The sequence below is a fragment of the Cavia porcellus genome, unplaced genomic scaffold (genome assembly GCF_034190915.1).
Source record: "Cavia porcellus strain 051 isolate PalLab524CR breed Dunkin Hartley unplaced genomic scaffold, mCavPor4.1 scaffold_1, whole genome shotgun sequence".
Classification (NCBI taxonomy): Eukaryota; Metazoa; Chordata; class Mammalia; order Rodentia; family Caviidae; genus Cavia; species Cavia porcellus.
Window position 1 is genome coordinate 36,689,810 of NW_026947484.1, and position 20,362 is coordinate 36,710,171.

Here is a 20,362-nt window from a genome sequence, read left to right on the forward strand (position 1 = left end):
GAAATACTAGCCAAAGCAATTAGACCAGAAAGAGAAATAAAAGGGATAAAGATAGGAAAAAGGAAGTTAAATTATCATTATTTGCTTATGACATGATACTCTACATAGAAGGCCCCCAAAATTCCATTGAAAGACTCCTAGATATAATAAATTAATTCAGCAATGTAGCTGGATACAAAATCAATACTTAAAAATCAATAGTATTCCTTTACACTAACAACAAAATCACAGAGAGAGTAATTAGAGAAGCCATATCCTTCACACTAGCAAGCAAAGTATGAAATGTTTAGGAATTAGTCTTATGAAAGAAGTGAAAGATCTATACTGGGAAAATTATAATACACTGAAAAAAGAAATTGCAGATGATCTCAGAAAATGGAAAGACATCCCTTGTTCATAGATAGGAAGAACAAACATTATGAAAACGGCCATTCTACCAAAACTGTTACATAGATTCAATTCAATCCCAATAAAAATACCAGCAACATACCTCATAGATCTCAAGAAATCACTCCTAAAATTCATCTGGAACCAGCAGAGACCTAGAATAGCAAAGACAGTTCTAAGCAGCAAAGCAAGGCAGGAGGCATCACAATCCCTGACTTGAAGTTATACTACAAAGCAACAGTACTAAAATCAACTTGGTATTGGAAAAAAAAACAGAGCCAAAGATCAATGGAATAGATTAGAAGATAAAACCACAACTACAAACACACAACCAGGCTTTGATAAAGGTGCCAAACATGTTAACTGGAAGAATGACAGTTTCTTTAACAAATAGTGCTGGAAAAACTGGCTCTCCATATGCCGAAAACTAAAACTAGACTCATGTCTATTACCATGCACAAGTTAAAATCTAAGTGGATCAAATATCTGAATATTAAAACAGAAACACTAAATCTATTGAAAGACAAATTGGGTAAAAACCTTGAAGACATAGGGTATTCATGAACAGGAATCAAAATGCACAGGAAATACTTCCCAGAATCAATAACTAGGATCATGTCGTATTAAAAAGTTTCTGCACGTCAAAAGAAATCTCCAGCACAGTGAAAATAAAACCCATCAAGTGGGAAAAAATCTTAGTGAACTGTCCCTCAGACAAAGGACTTCTGTCTAAAACATATAAAGAATTTAAAAAAAAAAATCAAACCTCCAAAATTCAAAGGTGCAATCCAAAAATGGGCATCCAAAATGAATACACAATTCTCAGATGAAGAAATACAAATGGCAAATAAATACATGAAAAAAATGTTCATCATCATTAGTCATTAGAGAAATGCAAATTAAAACCACACTGGGATTCCATCTCACTCCTGAAAGAATGGCCAGGATCAAGAAAACCACCAACAACAAATGCTGGAGAGGCTGTGAGGGAAAAGGAACTCTCCTGCACTGTTTGTGGGAGTGCAGACTGGTGCAATAAATTGTGGAGGTCAGTTTGGAGGTTTCTCAAAAAGCTGGGAAAGGAAGTCCCATTTGATCCAGCTGTTCCACTTCTAGGCATATTCCTAGAGGAACTGAAAAACTCATGCCACAGTGATATATGTGCACCCATGTTTATAGCAACACGATTTGTTATATAGCCAGATCTTGGAAACAACCTAAGTGTCTATCAACTGAGGAATGGATAAAAAATGATGTGGAATTTTTTTTTTCCTTTTTCCTTTTTATCGGTACCAGGGATCTAACTCAACAACTGCCTGCTTGAAGGCAGGCGCTTATGCCACTGAGCTAAATCCTCAGCCCCGAGTGGAATTTTTATACAATGGAGTACTACTCAACTATACAGAATGATCACACTGAGATATTTATAAATAAATGAACGCAGTTTGAGATCATACTCATAAGCAAAATGAATCAAACTCACATGTATAAATATCAAATAGTCTCCCTAGTGTAAGAAATGGTAAGAATACTTAAAAGCATGTGGTAATCACGATTCCCTATTTTACTGCTTTGAAGTCTTACCATGTTTTTATTTATTAGTTGGAATGTTTTTATTCTGGGTTGTTTGATTTTGTTCTGTGATGGTATGAGCCCCTAATTTGAAGAAAACAAGAGATTTATGATAGCTAGTGCTGATTTAATATCATCTTGTTTTGAAGTTGCATCAAGCTTTTGTTCTTCTGCTTCTATCAGTTTTATCATGTTTTATCTTACTGGATTTTATTATACGTGATAGTATAAACAAATTCTTTATGGACAAGGAGATAATATAGTAACCATTGTTCATTTTCTGTTAGTTGGTTCTGAATACCCTGTAATACTTTCATTCTCTTGAATGGTTTTACACTGTCTTGTTATGTCTGATACTATAGTGTATGAAGGTATACTCAAATATTTCAAGGAAAGAGACACTATAGTAGCTACTGTTATGTAGAGTTGTCTTGTAGTGAAAAACTATTTGGTTTAAATTGTTCTGTTTTAACCTGTCGTGTTATGTCCTCTTTTATCTTAATCTTTTATTTTAAATTTAAAAAAAATAGTCCCTTATACCATAAGAGATCATAAGGAGAAGCTCTGATCCATAAACCAAAGGGGAAACTCACCAAAAAGAAAGTCAGATGAAGCCTTGGTCTTGGTCATCTAGACGTTTATAATTATAAGAAGTTAAATTCTGTTAATAAACTATCTTGTTTATAATAAACAATACTAAGATATAGAACCTTGTTAAAGAGTAGTATTCATAATAGTCAAAAATTTTTTCTCACGGTATGGAAATTTTCTGATATTACTTCTGCAAATAGGTTTTTTATGTTAATTGTGTTGACTTTTGCCTTTTCATTGACACCAATCAATCTTACACTATTTTTCATTGCATTGTCTTGCAGGTATTGAATTGTTATTTCTTGAACTTTTGTGATTTTTAAGATATCTTTACTAGCATGATTATTTGCCATGATCCTGTCTATCTTTAGTTTCATTCAAGTGGTTTTGACAGCGTTAATGGAATTTTTAATTTCTTGGATAACTTTCTGAATTCATTTTATGCATTCTGTTTCTTTCCTGTATTTATCATTTATGGTTTAGATCCTTTTCCTATCATCATTTGTTTTTTATTTACCTCTATTTTAGATTTGCTTAGCAATATTATTTGTAGTCTTATTTCTTCTGTATCCTCATGGATCTGTTTCTTTACTTCTGTCACTATTTCAGAAATTTCATGTGTGTGTATTCCATTATCCTCTGTCTCATTATCTTTTAGACTTGTTCTGGATGGGCTGGATGTCTAAGGTTGAATTTTGCTTGTATCTTGCTATTTTCTATTTCATAGAACTTTTTATTTTGGTTTCTGTGTTGCACCTGGTAAGCTTTTGTAGGAGGTAGCTTTATCACTAGTATCAAGACCTTTCTAGGCAAGGTTTATTCTTCAGGGCAAATATCTGTGTTGCCTACGAGCAGGGGAATATGTAAACAAACTATGGCATATGCATAACATACAGTGGAATCTTACTTATCTTAAAGGGAAAGAAAATTGTGACACATGGAAACATAGTTGAATCTCAATGACATTTTATATTAAATATAATAAATCAAAAGCTATAAGATGCATATGGCATGGTTTCATTTTTATAAGGTAGCTACAATAGTTAAATTTGTAAAAGTAGAAGGTAGAATACAGTAGAACATTGTGTTCCAGTAGGTAGTGGTACAGGGCAGGGACTTGTAGAGCTGTGTAGTAGATACTGAGTTTTATTTTTGCAACATAAAATGTGGTGGAGGTTGGTTGTATCACAATGTAAATATTCTTGACATTAGCAAGTGATATGTTTAGAAATGGCTCAATTGTTAAATTTTATGTATTTTTTCCCATTTTTCAAATAAAGAAACACAGATTTTATCCTCAGAGAGCTGCATTAGAAGAAACACTAAGTTCTTGAGGATGATGTGGGATAATTTTAGAACAAAGTAGATTCTCAAGGGATGAAAGAAGTCCAAAAACAATATTGATAAAATATTTGCATCCCAAATAAACACAATATGTCTATTTAAAATGAAATTATAATATTGCTTCACAGAATGTGTGGCATGTTTATATATATAACATATTAAGATGAAAGGAGAAAGGATGAAAGTGGCTTAAAAAATAACTTGCTTTTTTTTATAGTTTTTTTTTTTTTTTTTCCGGTACCGGGGATCGAACTCACGACCACCTGCAGGTGCTTACACCGCTGAGCTAAATCTCCAGCCCCAAATAACTTGTTTTAATAACCACATTTCACATACGGCATCAAAGCTGAGCACCATCATCTACAAATTACAAAGAGCTTTCTAAATGAAAAATAATCTAAAAAACAAGTAATAATGAGAAATGAGAAAATGCAGAAGTATAAAACAGCATTTTTCATTAGGTCACAAACACTTCTCAGACTATATAGATATATATTTCAGTAATAAAATACTATTAATTATTAATAATATTATTTTATTCATTTACCTATAAAAGCCTAGATGCAATCCTTCTTATAGCTGAGAAGTATTTCATTGCATAAAAATTGCTCTTTTTTTTTTTTTTTTTTTTTGTACCAGGAATTGAACTCACAACTTTGCACTTGCCAGGCTGGTGCTTATGCCACTGAGTTAAATCTCTTGCCCTTTAATTTTTTTTTTTTTTTTTTTTTTTTTGTTTCTGGGAATCAAACTCTCAACCTCATGCTTGCCAGGCAGACACTTATACCACTGAGCTAAAGCCCTGAGCTAAATGGAATTTTTATCCATTTCTCAATTAATGGGCATTGGGTTGTTTCCAAGGTTTGCATATTAAAAACTATGCTGTTATAAATATGGATGCACATGTATCACTGTGGTATGATGTTTTCAAATCTTCAAATGCCTAGTAGCAGAATTCCTGGATGTAATATATGTGATGACAGCATACACATAAGTGAAATAATTCAGGCCCACATGTGTAAATATTGTATTGTCTCTGTAGTGTACGAAAATGAAACTACATAAGATCCAAAACCTATAATCAATATTATAAAATGGTAAGAAACTGCTCAAAGGGAAAAACTAACTGGGATACAAAAAAGGATAAATAAAGGAAGAGAAAATAAAAATGATATAAATTTGGATATAGATACATAAGGCAGCTAAGATGATTATACTACTAAATCTGTTGGTTTTTGGAAAAGAACTCATGTTATGATATCAGTTCTGCATGCAGGTATCTGGTAATCTAAACAACTGTTTGAAGATAACAATATATAATATAACAATCATTGTTAAATTTCTATCATCTTGTTTTGAAAGCCTATAGTGTTACTGTTTTAGGGGTTTTGTTGTTTGTTTGTCTCTTTTGCTTTTTGTTTTATTATCTGTGTTCTTTCTTGCTTTAAAATAAAAATGAATAAAAATAAAATAATGTTATTATTTAATTATATATCATGCATCCCAAGATTATATATATATATATATATATATATATATATATATATATAGTGTGTGTGTGTGTGTGTGCATGCGCGTGCGCGCACATACATTATATATATATATATATATATATATATATATATATATATATATAATGTTTCTTATTCTCTACTGGAATGTCAACTATTTGAAAGCAGGAACAATATTCTACTTTATTTATATATGTATTATATATATTAGATCATTTTGAAATTTATATCCCAAAGTATCTAACACTTATTAGATGGTTGATAACTTTTAATGAGGGCATAAGCATTCTTCATTTTTAATATATAGTAGTTTGATTCTGTTAATGTGGCAGTGCAAATGTGAACCAAGCATACTGATTCAGATAATAACAGAAAATCATTTATGTTCTTCACCTGAATGCTACATTCAATTCTGTGTTTTATAAAACTCCTACAATCACATATCCTTAGTTTTTCATTTTGTTTGGATGGGAGCTCAAGTTACCATTTTAAAACCCTTCAAGACAAGTGTGAATAAGATGAATGATCCTCGGTGGAGTCTCACTGGACTCAGATCAGAACCATGCCAGATGCTTTACTGATAGAATGCTGTGAGAATTTCTTACGCTACAGAGTTTAATTGAGCTAAGTTGTTTTTGAGAGGCTCTCAATGTGATATAATGTTGATATTTTCACATCTGATCCCACAGGCAAACTTTCAGTTGTGGTGACTCTTGAGACATTGTATAGCAGCTTTACAAGAATTTAATGCTACTGTGCATATTCATACCTAAGCTATTTCTGTTTTCTGACATTTCAGACTGGTGTGTGTTGTTTACATTGCATGGAACAATTAGATACATTACTGTGCAAAATCTCTGGTGCATTATTTCTCTTTTTCTTTTTAGCAACTATGAGTAGAGGAAGTTAAAGCATCCCATTATCGTACTTCAGACTAGTCATCTCTGAAGATGTTGGAGAAAAAGTTTCAGCTATTTCTCTTTCAGTTAGATGTTAGCTGAGTGCTTACTATATATCACCTTTCTTGCATTGAGATATATTCCTGGTACACCTAATATTTTCAAAGGTTTTGTCATTTAGGGAGGTTCAGTTTTATCAAGTAGCTTTTCTGAATATATTGAAATACTCATTTGTTCTATTTATTGGTATTTTATATTTTTTGGTCTCATATATTAAACCATTTTTACATCCCTGTAATGAGACTCACAGAATTAGAGTGAGCATATTTATGTATTATTAGATTCAGTTTACTACTAATTTGCTGGTGATGTTTGCAACTATTTTCAACAAGAATACATACCTGTATCTTTCTCATTTGTTGTTCTCTTTTATGGTTTTGATATCAGGTTAATATTTGCATCATAGCAGACATTTGAAAGAATTCTTTCCTCTTAAGTTGTTTGTAGTAATTCAAACAGAATTAGTTTTCCTTTGAAGTTTTCAATGGAATATGTTTGGGCCTTCATATTTTTGTGAGAAATTTCCTATTATATTAATCTCATTACTTGTTATTTTCTGTTTAACTGAATATCAATCTTGGTTTAGCCCATCCCCTCTAGATATGAAAGCTTTCATGTATAATGGTCCACAGTAATCTCTACTGCTCCATTTTATTTCTGTGATTTCAGTTGTAATGTCTCCATTTCAGTCTCTGATGTAACTTTTTGAGATATCTATGTTTTCTAGCTAGTGTTTGCCAAATGTATTTATTTTCTTTGAAAATGTAGTTCTTTGTTTCATTGATCTTTTGTATTTTTATTTTAATGTCTGTTTTTATGTCTATTTCATTTACCTCTGCTCTCATCTATTAACTTTCAGTTTTGTTTGTTTTTCACTTCTGTGTTCTTTGAGGTGTCATTTTGGTTGCTTATTTGAAGTGTTTTTACTTTGTCAGTGTAACTACTGATTGATGTGAGCTTCCATTTTAGTACTGTTTCTGCTGTATCTCCTGAGTTTTAGGATACTGACTTTCTACAATCAGTCTTTTAAGATTTTAATTTCCATTAGTTTAACTTTTTAAGATGCAATTTCCACTAATTCAACTTTTCTGTGGATCCAGTGTATTCAAAGCTCTTTTCTTTAAAAAAAATTCCATATTTTTGTAATTTCATGTCTTTATTAATTTTTAGTAGCATTATTGTGATTGGAAATAAAGTCAATGTGATATCAATTTTTAAAAATGGGTAGAGTTATTTTTGTCCTACACTGCTGTCTATTTTTATTCTGGATTTTAGTAATTTATGTCTTTTTCAAAATAATGTATCAAATAAGAACAGATGTAGCAAGAGCCTAAAATGTTTTTAAAAATCACATTTCCACAATTTCTACATATTACAGTGTATATCAAATTATTGTTTCTTTACAAAATGTCTTAATATATTTTCTTTCTTCAATATGTTACAATCTTATTTCATATTTTAAAGAGAAAAAATAAAAACAATGATATAAAATTTCAGAACAAGACAGTAGGAGAGTAACAACACATTGCATTTTGTTATTGTCGAAGTATTTTCTCAGAGTATATGATATAAGCATGAAAATTGATCAGACAATATAGGCAGAAACTTTTCTTCTCAATGAACTAATAGAGATTAGTAGTGTAACTATCTTAACTATCTCATATATGTATCTGGGACCATATATATGCATATATCTTTTTCCTAAAACAATGTATAATCATAATTCAGATCATTTCATTTAAGTAAAAAAAAAAGCTGCAAATACAAAGGTGCTTCTGGAATATTATGATGCAGCTAAAAACAATTCCTATTGCTTTATAATTTTACTATTCATTTTTTTTTTGTCTTTTTCTTTTTTATCGGTACCGGGGATCGAACTCATGACTGCCTGCTTGCAAGGCAGGCGCTTATGCCACTGAGCTAAATCCCCGGCCCCTACTATTTATATTCTGTGGTTCAGTAAGTTTAGATACTCTTATGTTATAATTTTCTGTAGTAACCAGTATGTTAACACGTTGTACAGATGTGTTGCCTATAAGAATAAGTTATTTATATATCTTAGGTGAGTTATATTACAGAGGTTTGTATAGACATATCTAATAACTTTTGTGCAATGATAATAGAGTAACAATTAATTTCTTATGTCTTCCTGTGTGTAAACTGAATCTCTAATCCAACAATATAGAACTTTATATAAGATCTGTATCCTAAAAATAATTTCAGCTTATTAATTTGGGTTATATCAGATTAACATGCATAATCAAAACAAATTTTGATGCCAGACAAAATAATTTGGCAACTTTTTAATATAATATGTTTTGGAACCAGACTACCCTGGTTTCAATCTTGCTGTACATTCAATCACGACACATTAGAAATGCTTTGCCAGTGCCCATCAGTAACCATCTGTAAAGTGGTTATAGTAATAATGGTCCATCATTTATGATGTTGCTCTGATACTAAATTAAATTTTAATCTTAGTACTTTTCATTTCATCTATATTTTTAAAACTATACACCATTTTATATGTGGTTTTAATGTTCAGGACAATTTGATGTTCAGGTAATACAGTTTTAGAGTTGCTTTTCTCAAAAATAATTTCTCTGAAGGTAAATATTAATTTTCTGCAGCTAAATAAGTATTCTCAAAAGCAAATAAAATGACATTTGAATTTTCCATTTCTTAGTGTTTGTTTTATAGCTTTCCTGCACTGGCTTGAAAGGGAAAAAAACAACACTTTTATCTCATTGCTTCTGCCCCAAGAACAATTAACTTTTATAATTCAGAATGACCACAGATTTTCTAGTAATCTGTTTTACTGATGCAGCATACTTATCATAAAATAACCATTGCATATTTATAAATGTTATATATTTATTCCGTTTGCAAATTTTGTATGCACTTCTGTAAAATGTCTATGCTAGACATCTAAGATTACAAATGGTGTATCAGCAAGTAGACTAAAACACATTCTACTTTTTCCCCTTACATTTATTCATTTACTTAACCACAAGAGAAAAGTAAAGATGCAAAATCTATCCATAGTGAATGTCAAAGATTATGTTACTAGACCTTCTCATGTCTCTGACTGTCATAATTTTTAGTTGTTCTTTTTTCTCTCAGACTCTGAGGAAAGGCAAGAGGTAATATTCTTTCAATTGCATGTTTTTCATTATGCTGCTAACCTTTAATCTTAGCTAGATTGTTGAGAACCAAACAAGAACCAGAAAAAAATTCAGGACATACATTCACTTTCCAGATGTTGACTTGCTAGCAAATAAGAAAGACAGCTCATATACCCTGTCTTAAAATAGTCTCAATGTTTTAAAATAAAATATTTTATTTCTATGAGTTTAGGTGTTAGTCTAAAATGAAATTATGATAAATATATTATCAACTTCCAAGCATTTAGAAAATAATATTGCATGTGCCTATGTCCACTATTACAAAAAACATACATTACATTATTTTAGACGATTTTATGTTTCCTTTTAGAAGGCACAGATAAATGTGCTTCTATTATTCCTTTACTGTTTTATTCTCCACTGCTAATCAAATTCTTAAGATTGGCATAGTTTTCATTTCTTACTATTTTATTGTATTTTAATAGATCATATACAGAGCAGGTTGCATTACTCTGCTTCTTGAAATATTACCTAAAGCAGGCTGAAGGCACTACCTGATTTACAGTCTCACTGGTCACTGTATAAGAAGTGGAACTGTCCTGTGTTATTCTATCAATATATTGCCCTTTTTGGTTTTAATGTAAAATGAAGTAGTTTAGTTCAAGTTCTAGTTGAGATTTATAAGTAAACATTGCCTCTGTGATGTAATGAATCCTGAGAACTCTCACAAGCAAAAGGAGCAGGAGTAAAGGAGAAGACAGAAGTTCTAAAACAGGACATCAAATCTGCAAAAAATTTACTACCCTCCCTAACCACCTGCATGTCAGCTGAGTTGTCTGTATGCACCAGCAGAGGCTCCTGGGGGACAGACACACTGAGCTGTAAAAAACTCCCCAGTTTCTGGTCAAGAAAAGTGGAAGGTAGCCTTTATCACTTGGAAGGTGCATATTTTCTTTCCGTTTTCATTTCCCTGTTGTGCTTTGCCTCAGTCTATTAGCAATCTCATGGTGGCAGCAGCAGCAGCAGCAGTCTAAGTGACAAATCCTTCTTCCTTCAACAGAACTGAGTTTCCAAAAGAATGAGACAAATTTCATCAATTAATTGACTCACTGATCTGGTATACTTTTCCTTGGCTCTAGATACACAAGCAGTTGAGAAACTGTGCGGCCAGAAATTTGTTTAAAGTCTCAGATTTCTGTATAAAGTTACAAAATACAAGCACAGGAAACCAGTGCATTCAACAGGACTGTGGGAGAAAAATGCATTGAGGAAGAAAAGACAATTGATATGAGTTTCTGAATCTGTCCTAAAACTCACATGTATGGTTATAACAACCCCATTCAGCATACCTTATACTTACAGAATTGGACAGACTACACATCTGGATATTACCAGGTGAATACACTCATTAGATCTAAATTAAGAAACAAGATATTTGAGATAAGAATTAATTTGAAACTCCAGAAAAATTCTATTAATTATTAGAGAGTAATAACCTTTTCCATAAGAATTAATCAGGATTTATAACCCATTATGTAATATTCAAAATTTCTAAGGCACAATTCAGAAATATCTATTATTGAAAAACAGGTATAATCTTAACTCAGGTGAAAAAAGAAAATCACAAGGCACCAATGCTGTGATGACCCATGTGTTGGAATTAAGAAAGACCTCAGAGAAGATAGCCGTAATTGAAATACCAGAAAATAATTTAAAAATCTTTGATACTAATAGGAGAGTAGATTTGGAAAATATTACTCTAAAAACTAAAATGAAATTTCCTGCAAGAACTCTTGAACTGAATGGAGACACAGAGGAAGGATCCAGTGAATTTGAAGATAGATCCAGACAAAGCCTACAGTCTTAATGCAGAATGAAAACAGAAAATTGAATAACCAAATGCTAAGAGTTATGTCATAAAATCAATAATTGTATAATACTTATCTGTTAATGGTTCTAAAATGTAGGAGAAATTAAGATGTTAAAAATATTTGAAAGGTAATGATTAAAGAAGCTTTCCAGATTGCTGAAAATTGAAACCTATGATTTGAAAAAAAAAATGAATATCAAATAGGATAAGTTTAAAGAACTGTATGAACAGAAACTTCATAGCAATACAGCAAGAAACTAAAGACAATGAAAAAATGTTAAAGCTGCTGGAGACAGAAAAACAAAAACAACAATAAAACATTGGCAATAGACAACGATAGTTGGAGAGATCTCACATTTCTCACCAGGAACCATGGATGCCAGAAAGTAAGATCACAGATTCCGTATTTGGTGCAAATATCTCTCAGACATAAAGATGAAATAAGAACAATTTTAGATTATAAAGAAAAAACCTTAACTCATTGTAACAGAACTACTCTAAAAAATTAAGAAAGATATTCTTGAAATGGAAGCTGTTGTAGAGTGAATTTTGTTTTTCTTTCATCCCACTTGGGAAAAAACAAACAAACAAACAAACAAACAAACAAAAAACTTCAAAGATATACTGAAGTTCTTTAGCATCTAAGAACAGGATAAAATTCATTTGAGTTCACTAAGATGGATTTAACTCCAACATGCCTAGTGTCAAGCATGTGGGGGAGAAGATAGAAAGAGGAAGCTAAGAGAAAAGCATAGAATGAAAAGGAACCAACATTGCCAACACCTTGATTTTGGATTCCAGTTCAGACATGTAAGACAGCGACTTTTGGTTTTCTAAGCACCCTGGCAATGGTTTGTTATGTCAGTCTTGGGAAAGTGGTACAGAACTGTATGGTAAGCTAATCTTGGATTATAAAAATCAAAGCCACCCACATATTTTGTTAGTCACTGGAAATATAGTAAACTGGAATTTAGCATAAAAGAAAGTGAAAAAAATATAACCTACTAAAAATTAATCTTAAAGACTCAAGTGATAGGAAAGAGGAGCAAAGACTAGCAAAACTATGAAGTAATTTTAAAATGTTGTGTTAAACACAAATACATAAGAAATTTATGAAACATAATTTTAATAAAGGTGACAGTTGAAAAATTCAACTGGGTCAGATATAAGGAGAAAAAACCCAAACACTGTATGTGAATCTTAATGAACAAATGATAGCATAACTAAGTTAATATCAGACATGGTAGCCTCTAAGTCTGAATCAATTACTACTAGTGTGTGAATTTCCTTGCAAACATAAAATATTCAATTATTCCATTTCATGTAAAAATTGTAGACACTAATATACATGATAATGAAATGCAACTCAAAAAACTGTAGAAAAATGGGCAAATAAAAATATTATGAATTTTTGTGAATCTTGTGGAAATTGAGAACATTCTGGAAAGCATGAGTAAAATTTAAAAATTGAAGGAAATTCAAAATCTTTGACCCAATAGACACTTAATCCCCAAATGGCAGAATGTATTGTGGGCTACAAAGAAAATCTTAAAACTTAAAAAAAAAAAAAAAAAAGAAAACATAGAATTATATTATCAAAGTGAAATTAATATATAAATAAAAGACAAAGATAACTAGTAAATGTAATAAATTGAAAGTAGTTAATGCACATCTCTGAGTGACTCACCCTATGAGTCAGGGTTCAAACAAAATCACGACGGATATTAAGATTCTTAACTTGAACTTAAAAGTAATATGCTATAAAACTTAGGAACTGTAGCTGAGTTTTTAAAAGGAAAGTACATGCCCATAAATACAAACATTTTATAACATAGCAAGTGGTAAAGTTCAATTAACCTAGCATTCATCTTTGGAAAATAAAATAAAAATAAATACAGAGATAGAACAAATAAATGGAAATCTATGCAATGAATACATTAGCACAATGAACAATTTTTTCTCCAAAAAAAATATCGATTCAACAAAGAGCCTAGGAGTCTGACCATTATAAACCAAAGAGGCATAAATATGATTAGATATTTTAATACACAGTGTTAAGTGTTGCAATAATAACAACATTATGGTCTGCAGATTTTAAAAGTATAGTGGTAAGAACAACTTTGCAATGGCAAATTTAAAATTTCACACAAAGCAGATAAATTTAGAAGAAATATAAATACATGTATACCACGTTGGCTGACAAACTTTGACATGACGTTTTTAATCTTTAATTCTATTTCCCCTGCTCACGCCCCTGCCCAAGCCTTCTGTAATAATGTCAGATCACAAGCTCAGGACTTCGCTGTGACCGAGTCTCATCTGATGCATCCGTTACTCTCATTCATCCTCTTAATCTCATTTCTGATTGCAGCTCTCAAGACGGCGGGAGATCCCACAGGGGATTCGACTGAGTTTGAATTGACAATTTCTCATTTCAGCTGTGCTTCTGTTTTTCCCTTGGGACTTCTCTGCCAGCACACATTCCTCTCAGACTTGCTGAGTCGGTACAGATAGAATTCAGAAGTGTGAGTACTTAAGTCTTCAGGGAGAATCGTGAAATGGTTTGCAGGTTAGGGGACTGAAAAGATGTGCTAAACGCTTCTGCACGCCTTCCCCATCCTCTAGGTAGGGAATACTGGCAGACGTTTGGATGCTCTTAAGGAGACCCCCGCAGAAACAGCCAAAGCTCCCCACAGCAGTAACGCACGCTTAGACTGTCTTTTTCTCTTTCTCAGATCTTTATATACTGACTTTCCACGAGCATTTTAACATTATGTATTGCAAATATCTACTAATGGAAAATTAAAAATGAAAAACTACACTTGTAGAAATTGGTGGGATAGTTTGTATTTCTAAAAGCCTAAGACAAATGTCAGTTTCAAGATCTTCCTTTCCTTCTTAAAGAAGTGCTTTGAAATTCATACTCTCAGGTATAGAAAATTTTTGTTGTACTTGGAATCTGTGTGCATAGAAGTGGAAAATAGCTAAAATACTTCAGAATTTCATGTAACATTCTTTGAAATGGAACCGCATATAAAACGACTTCATTTTTGTAGCACAGATTATTCTGACAAGATAGTTAATATCATGTGATATGTGTACCAATAGGAATTTGTGACTGTGTGTATAAAGGTAAGTCAACTGGTTTTTATAATTCATAAAATTATAACCCTAAAATAGTGCTATAATACTAAAAGGCTAATATTGTGTCTCTGCAAGTTAGATGATAATGCCAACTATAGTGTCAATATCCACACTGAAGCAAAATTGTGAAAAATTCAATTTGAGTAACAACCACTTTTGATGTATATCTCTCATTTATGGTCAATGAAATAGTGATATGAACATGTCTTTATGTAGATCACCTGGTTTCCTTTGAATACAAAATAGCATTTATTAAGGATGTTTGATACAATATGATGCAGTATACTAGGCTTTGACCTTAATTCCAATTCTGCTTGATTAACAGATACATTTTGGTTATTTTAACTTTTATGAAGTTAGTTATTGTTTACTCGAGACATAATATAACAAGCACTGTATGCAACATATGGTTCCTGTTTCTCAAATTCCACTGATTGTTTTGATAAAAGTTCTCAGCCATCATTTTAGTGGCAGTATTTATATTGCAAGCTAGGTATTTTTTAATAAATCTTGTAGAAAATAATGTTCTGTAACATACTATAACCTTGAAGCTGCAAAAGTACTCAAAATTACAATGCAGGCTGTAATTTCTTTAATTTTATCAATTCAACTTTAATTCAATTTTTGAATTATGAAAGGGATAGAGAAGTCACTGAAATATATACAATATATATCGAGGTACATATATGTATGTACATATATGTATTAATGTATTAAATTGAATAGTAAATATATATTGAATAGTGAATTGTAAGATGGTCTCAGTAACTGGCATACATATATACATATATATTCAATTATATAGGAAGGAAAAAATATATATAATATATAACTCTCAGGGTCCAGAATGATTATATTTGTCTTCTTAAAACTACTTTTTAGTCTAATATTTGAACAATTTCATTTCACCAGAAAAAAATTGTCAACTATGTATAATGTACTCTGAAAATCTAACAGAGTATCTATACAATATGTTCATTATGCATTTAAAATTTAGATTTATGGTGATCATATTTTGGTGGTCTTTTTTGATGATGTAAAGGATAGCTATTATGATTATTATGGTTATTTGCAGTGAACATATGGGATCATTAGCAAGAATTAATATTCTAAGAAGGATCTTTGACAACTGAGAGTTGAATTCAATGATACAGCTTGCCTAGCTGGGATAGGGCCATGGAATTCATCCCAAGTAGAAAGAGAGGGAAAAAAGATGAATTTGGTTCTTTTAGATAGCTGTGGGAAATTACAAGGTGTAAGCGCAGCTAAAAAATCTTTGATCAGCCACTATATGAAGTATGCAGTGATTTACCAATTATTAATTATTATTTTATTTAACCACGTGAAAGTATTCTAATGTTATCCACTTTTGGAGATGGGGTGACAAAAGGGCACATAAATATAATATGATCTAAGGCTATTTAACTCTTAACCGTTATGTATATTACCACCCAAACTTTGAAAACTATCACACCTTTATGATTAGTGTGCACACATGCACACACAGGATGACAATATCATCAATGTCTGATTATCTCATTGTGTGATACTGGGCAAAATTTTATCAACAAGTTGTATGATGTGTCTTAATAATTGGAATCTGAGAAAGTCTTAAAAGAGAGAAGATTAGAAGTGTTCATTTCACATCAAAATCATGTCAGAGCCAGAGGGAAGAAAGACTAAAAAGTGATTTTCAGGATTTTGTGATGTCCAAAGAGTTACTATTCTCTAGTGAATACTCAGTATGTAGAAAGCATATGATATGCATCATCTTGGCAGCTGTAATTAACTTGTCATTTATTAAGATGAAGATGAGTGATTCAGAAATGTAGTTAATTTGTGAAGAATAGCCTAAATAGCAAATGCTAGAGTTAGAATTAAATGCTTAGAGGAGATCCATTTTATTTATCAGTTTATGTTGATTTATTAAGAAACTGAGTAAGATTTGTTTAATGAGCTCTTCCTATGTCAAATGATCATGGTTGAAATAGTATTGATATTAAAAGATAGTCAATAAAAATGTAAGACAATCACTAATATGAATTAGGTAATGAATGTCTATAGCTTCTTCTAATTAAAAAATGAAAAATTAGCCAATATTTTAGCTTTCCCATTATATGCAAGATTCTCCAAGTGGTTCATGTAGAAAAGACATCGGTTAATGGAACTTACAAAGGCAGGCATGGTGATATGTGTTGGTGATACCAACACTTAACGAGGCAGAGGCAGGAAAATTGCCTCAAGTTCAAGGCCAGCCTGAGCTATATAATGAGTTCACAGCCAGCCTGAACAAACAGCAAATCCTATATCAAAACCAGAACAGAACAAAACAAAACAAACCAATAAAATAAAAAGGAGGGAGAAAATGAAGATTTATTGCCAAAAATGGGACAAATGTCTGTAAAATAAAAGAAACATTAAAAACTAAGGAAATATAATGGAGTTATATTTTCATATATCATTATTGAAAAATACTTTTTTTGCTTTTATAATTTTTCATGATGTTATGTCTTACTGACTATAAAGGAGACTCAAAAGATGATTTCTCTTTCTAAAAACTAAGTGTAAGTTAAGTGAGTGGAAATTAAAGTGGGCAGTAAGATGATTATAAGATTATACATCTATTTTAGCACTAGTGATGAGACATTGCTTCTCATTAAATGCATAGTATGGATAAACTTTGTCATGCACATTATTCATTACATACAAAGCATTGTCTACCATATGCTTTCCTTTTCCCTCACTTTATATTGAGGCAAGTAATGACTTTACCCTTGTCTCCTATATATTCTTTTGAGGAAGGTCATAACCAGATTAAAATAGAAGAGGAAAAAACTGTTACTTTCTTTTTTACTTTTAAATAGTAAGTGATATGCTTGTCAACGAAGGGAGAGTTCTGTTCTTGAATTTTTAGTTCTTCACTTCATGTTTAATATCTTCCTCAGTCCCTTTTAGGGCTTTTCTCCCTTATTTCTGGCAATATCAACTGGATTTTGCTGTGTCCTCTGTTCTGAGTTAAGTAGCTGCAGGTGCTGGTCAGCAAACTCTGTGTCCTTGCCACCTTCTCTCTCAGTGTCTTAGGTAGTGACAGCTTGTCGCTGACACCACCTGCCCTTGCATTTTCTAATTATAGGTGTCACTTTTCTGAATGACACTTTTTGAGTTGCCTATTCTGTACAGATTCTGATTTATGGAAAGTGCAGTGACATTTTCTTATCCAGCCGAGCCAATTGCATGTTCTCCACATGTCTGAAGTATTCTACTTCTTGGTGATATAACTGCATAAAAACTATCTAAACAGAATCTATATGGTTAATTAAGTGCCAGGGAAGAGTCAAAGTGATTAAATAAATCTGGCCATCATATCATAATTGCTCACACACTTAAACTATATTGTACGATTTATTAGCATTCTTCTACTTAATCATATCTTATGAGATACATTTTTAAAAATTGTTTTTGTTGTTTGTTTCATTTGAAAAATTGGAGGCACAGATCTCCAGAGCTCATTGATGTCTTTAAATATAGTCATTTGCCACTCAAATGTTCTAAGGTAGATGTTTTTGTCGCTAGAATCTTGTGTTCTTATTACCATGTATACTCCTGCTCTATGTGCAAAATACAGTATTACTTGTTTTGATTTTACTAGCAAGTGAGTTTCCGAGTTTAATTATAACCAATCTCTCTCTACAAAGTGGCCACATAATTATTTTGTGGTTCATAAGATTCTGACCAGTTAGCTTTCCTTTACAAAGAGAGCAGGAAAACATACCTTAAGAAAGCATGGTAATTATTTTCAAACCTACTGTAAAAATAAAGGCAGATAATTAAGGCTAAAAATACTTAGGGATGAGCAGAGAAAATCATTTGTTAAAAATTAATTACTTTCAAGGTCACATTTGGGCTTCCTGACAACCTAGAATTACATGATTTTTCAGATTTTAGTATTTATTACCTTTCATAACTGATCTAGACCTGTATGCAATTATTTTGACCTTCTGTTTTAGGTGACATATTTAAGAATTGACAATATTACCTTGCACTTTATGTAAAAATATTATTTTGAAAAAGTTGTAAATGATTGCTCCCTCACAGGCAGATCATTAGTTTGAGAGAAGTAAATATCAATTTAAATTTTTCCTTGATTCAGGTATATTTTCTTTCCTTATCTTCTAGTACCAAAAGATCTTTAACCTATGAACTTTATGTTTTCTTATATGCCAAAGTAAAAATAAAATGCATTAGTTGTAGGTTATAGTCTCAACATCTTAATTATTTTGTAGGAAGTTTATGGTCATCATTTTTAAAAATACAATTTTCATAAAAACTGCATCCAGAAAACAGTTAACCCAAAAATTTTTCAGAGAATTACTGTCCAAAAAATAATTGGTCACTGTCATAGTCCAATATTAATTACATTTGAAGATTCACATTTTAATTTGGACCTTATTTTTTCTTTAGTAGCATTCTTTGAGTTAATTTGAATAAGTTGACTAATAATTTTGTTTTATTAGATGAGATTGGAGAATATTATATACATGATAATTGAGATGTATAGAATCAAAGTTTCAAGCTAATACTTAAATCTCTAAATATCAATAAAATTACAGATTAATTTTTTAAATCTAAAACCTGATTTACTTTAAAATCTTATTCTAAATAAAGCATTAAATTTAAAAATAATTTATGATAATTAATATTCAAGTTGAACTTATTTTGACAGGTTCAGAATAGCAAATTTAATCTCATTACACCAGAGAGGTAAGTTATTTAGTAATAATTAAATACGTATTTCAAATGAAACTTGTTAGAAAGGTTTATATTGTACTCATTTTTGAAGACACAAATGGAAGCTTTGTATGAGAAATATTTTCTTTTTCATTTGTAAAATAAAAATATTTTTCAAATTACATTTCATCAAAATTCAATTATTCCACAGAAAAGAAACTGAAAATATTTCTGAATTTGTTTCATGATTCCAACTAGCAAAAAGAAGCTGATATCAAAAGTAACAAAGGGATCATAAAAGTTAAATCATTACATTTTCTCTTAAAATGTGAAAAATATCATTTTAAATTAGCAATTGCTAAACATGCACCATATTATGATAAAAATGATTTTATTTCAGAGTAGCTTAAAATTAGAAGAAATGTTTGCTGGGGGTTGTATATATATTTATCTAGCATACAGAAAAATCTGCATTTAATCCTCAGTATTGTAAAATAAATTTACAAAAAGAAAGTGGAAGAGGCTAAAGTAAAGAAGAATAAGTAAAATATGTAAAGTATTAAGTACTATATTACTAGAAAACCTATTATGTTTCCATTTTGGAGTCTACAGAAAAGTCACACAATTGTACTCAACATAAATTCATGACAAATAATCTTAGAGAATTAGAAAAAGACAATTTCAATTAATAAGTGGCATGTTAAGAACCCTACAGAAAAGTTAGGGAAAGGAAATAATTAGAAAGCTACAGAAAAGTTAGTAAATCGTTATGCTTTAGCAGCTTCTCTTTTACTTTTACGCTTGTTAGAAAGCCTACTTATGAAACTGCATGAAGTTCACTAAATATCAGTGTTATCTTGGATACCTCTTTATTCCACAGGACTCCAGGTTATGCAAAGGAAGGATGACTAACATTTTAATGCATATCATGCAATGTGACAGGGTCCCATGTACCAAGGAAGGAGTAGGCTATTCCAGTGCATAAAATCTGTAGAACTGTTTTATTTTGCAAAGATGCAAGATTTCACTTGATTAATCATATTTATTATGTCAGTTTGTCAGGAGCAGCGTGACCACCCCATTGCTGCCTCCCCACCTCTCTCCTATGGGCATATGATGCACCTACCTACA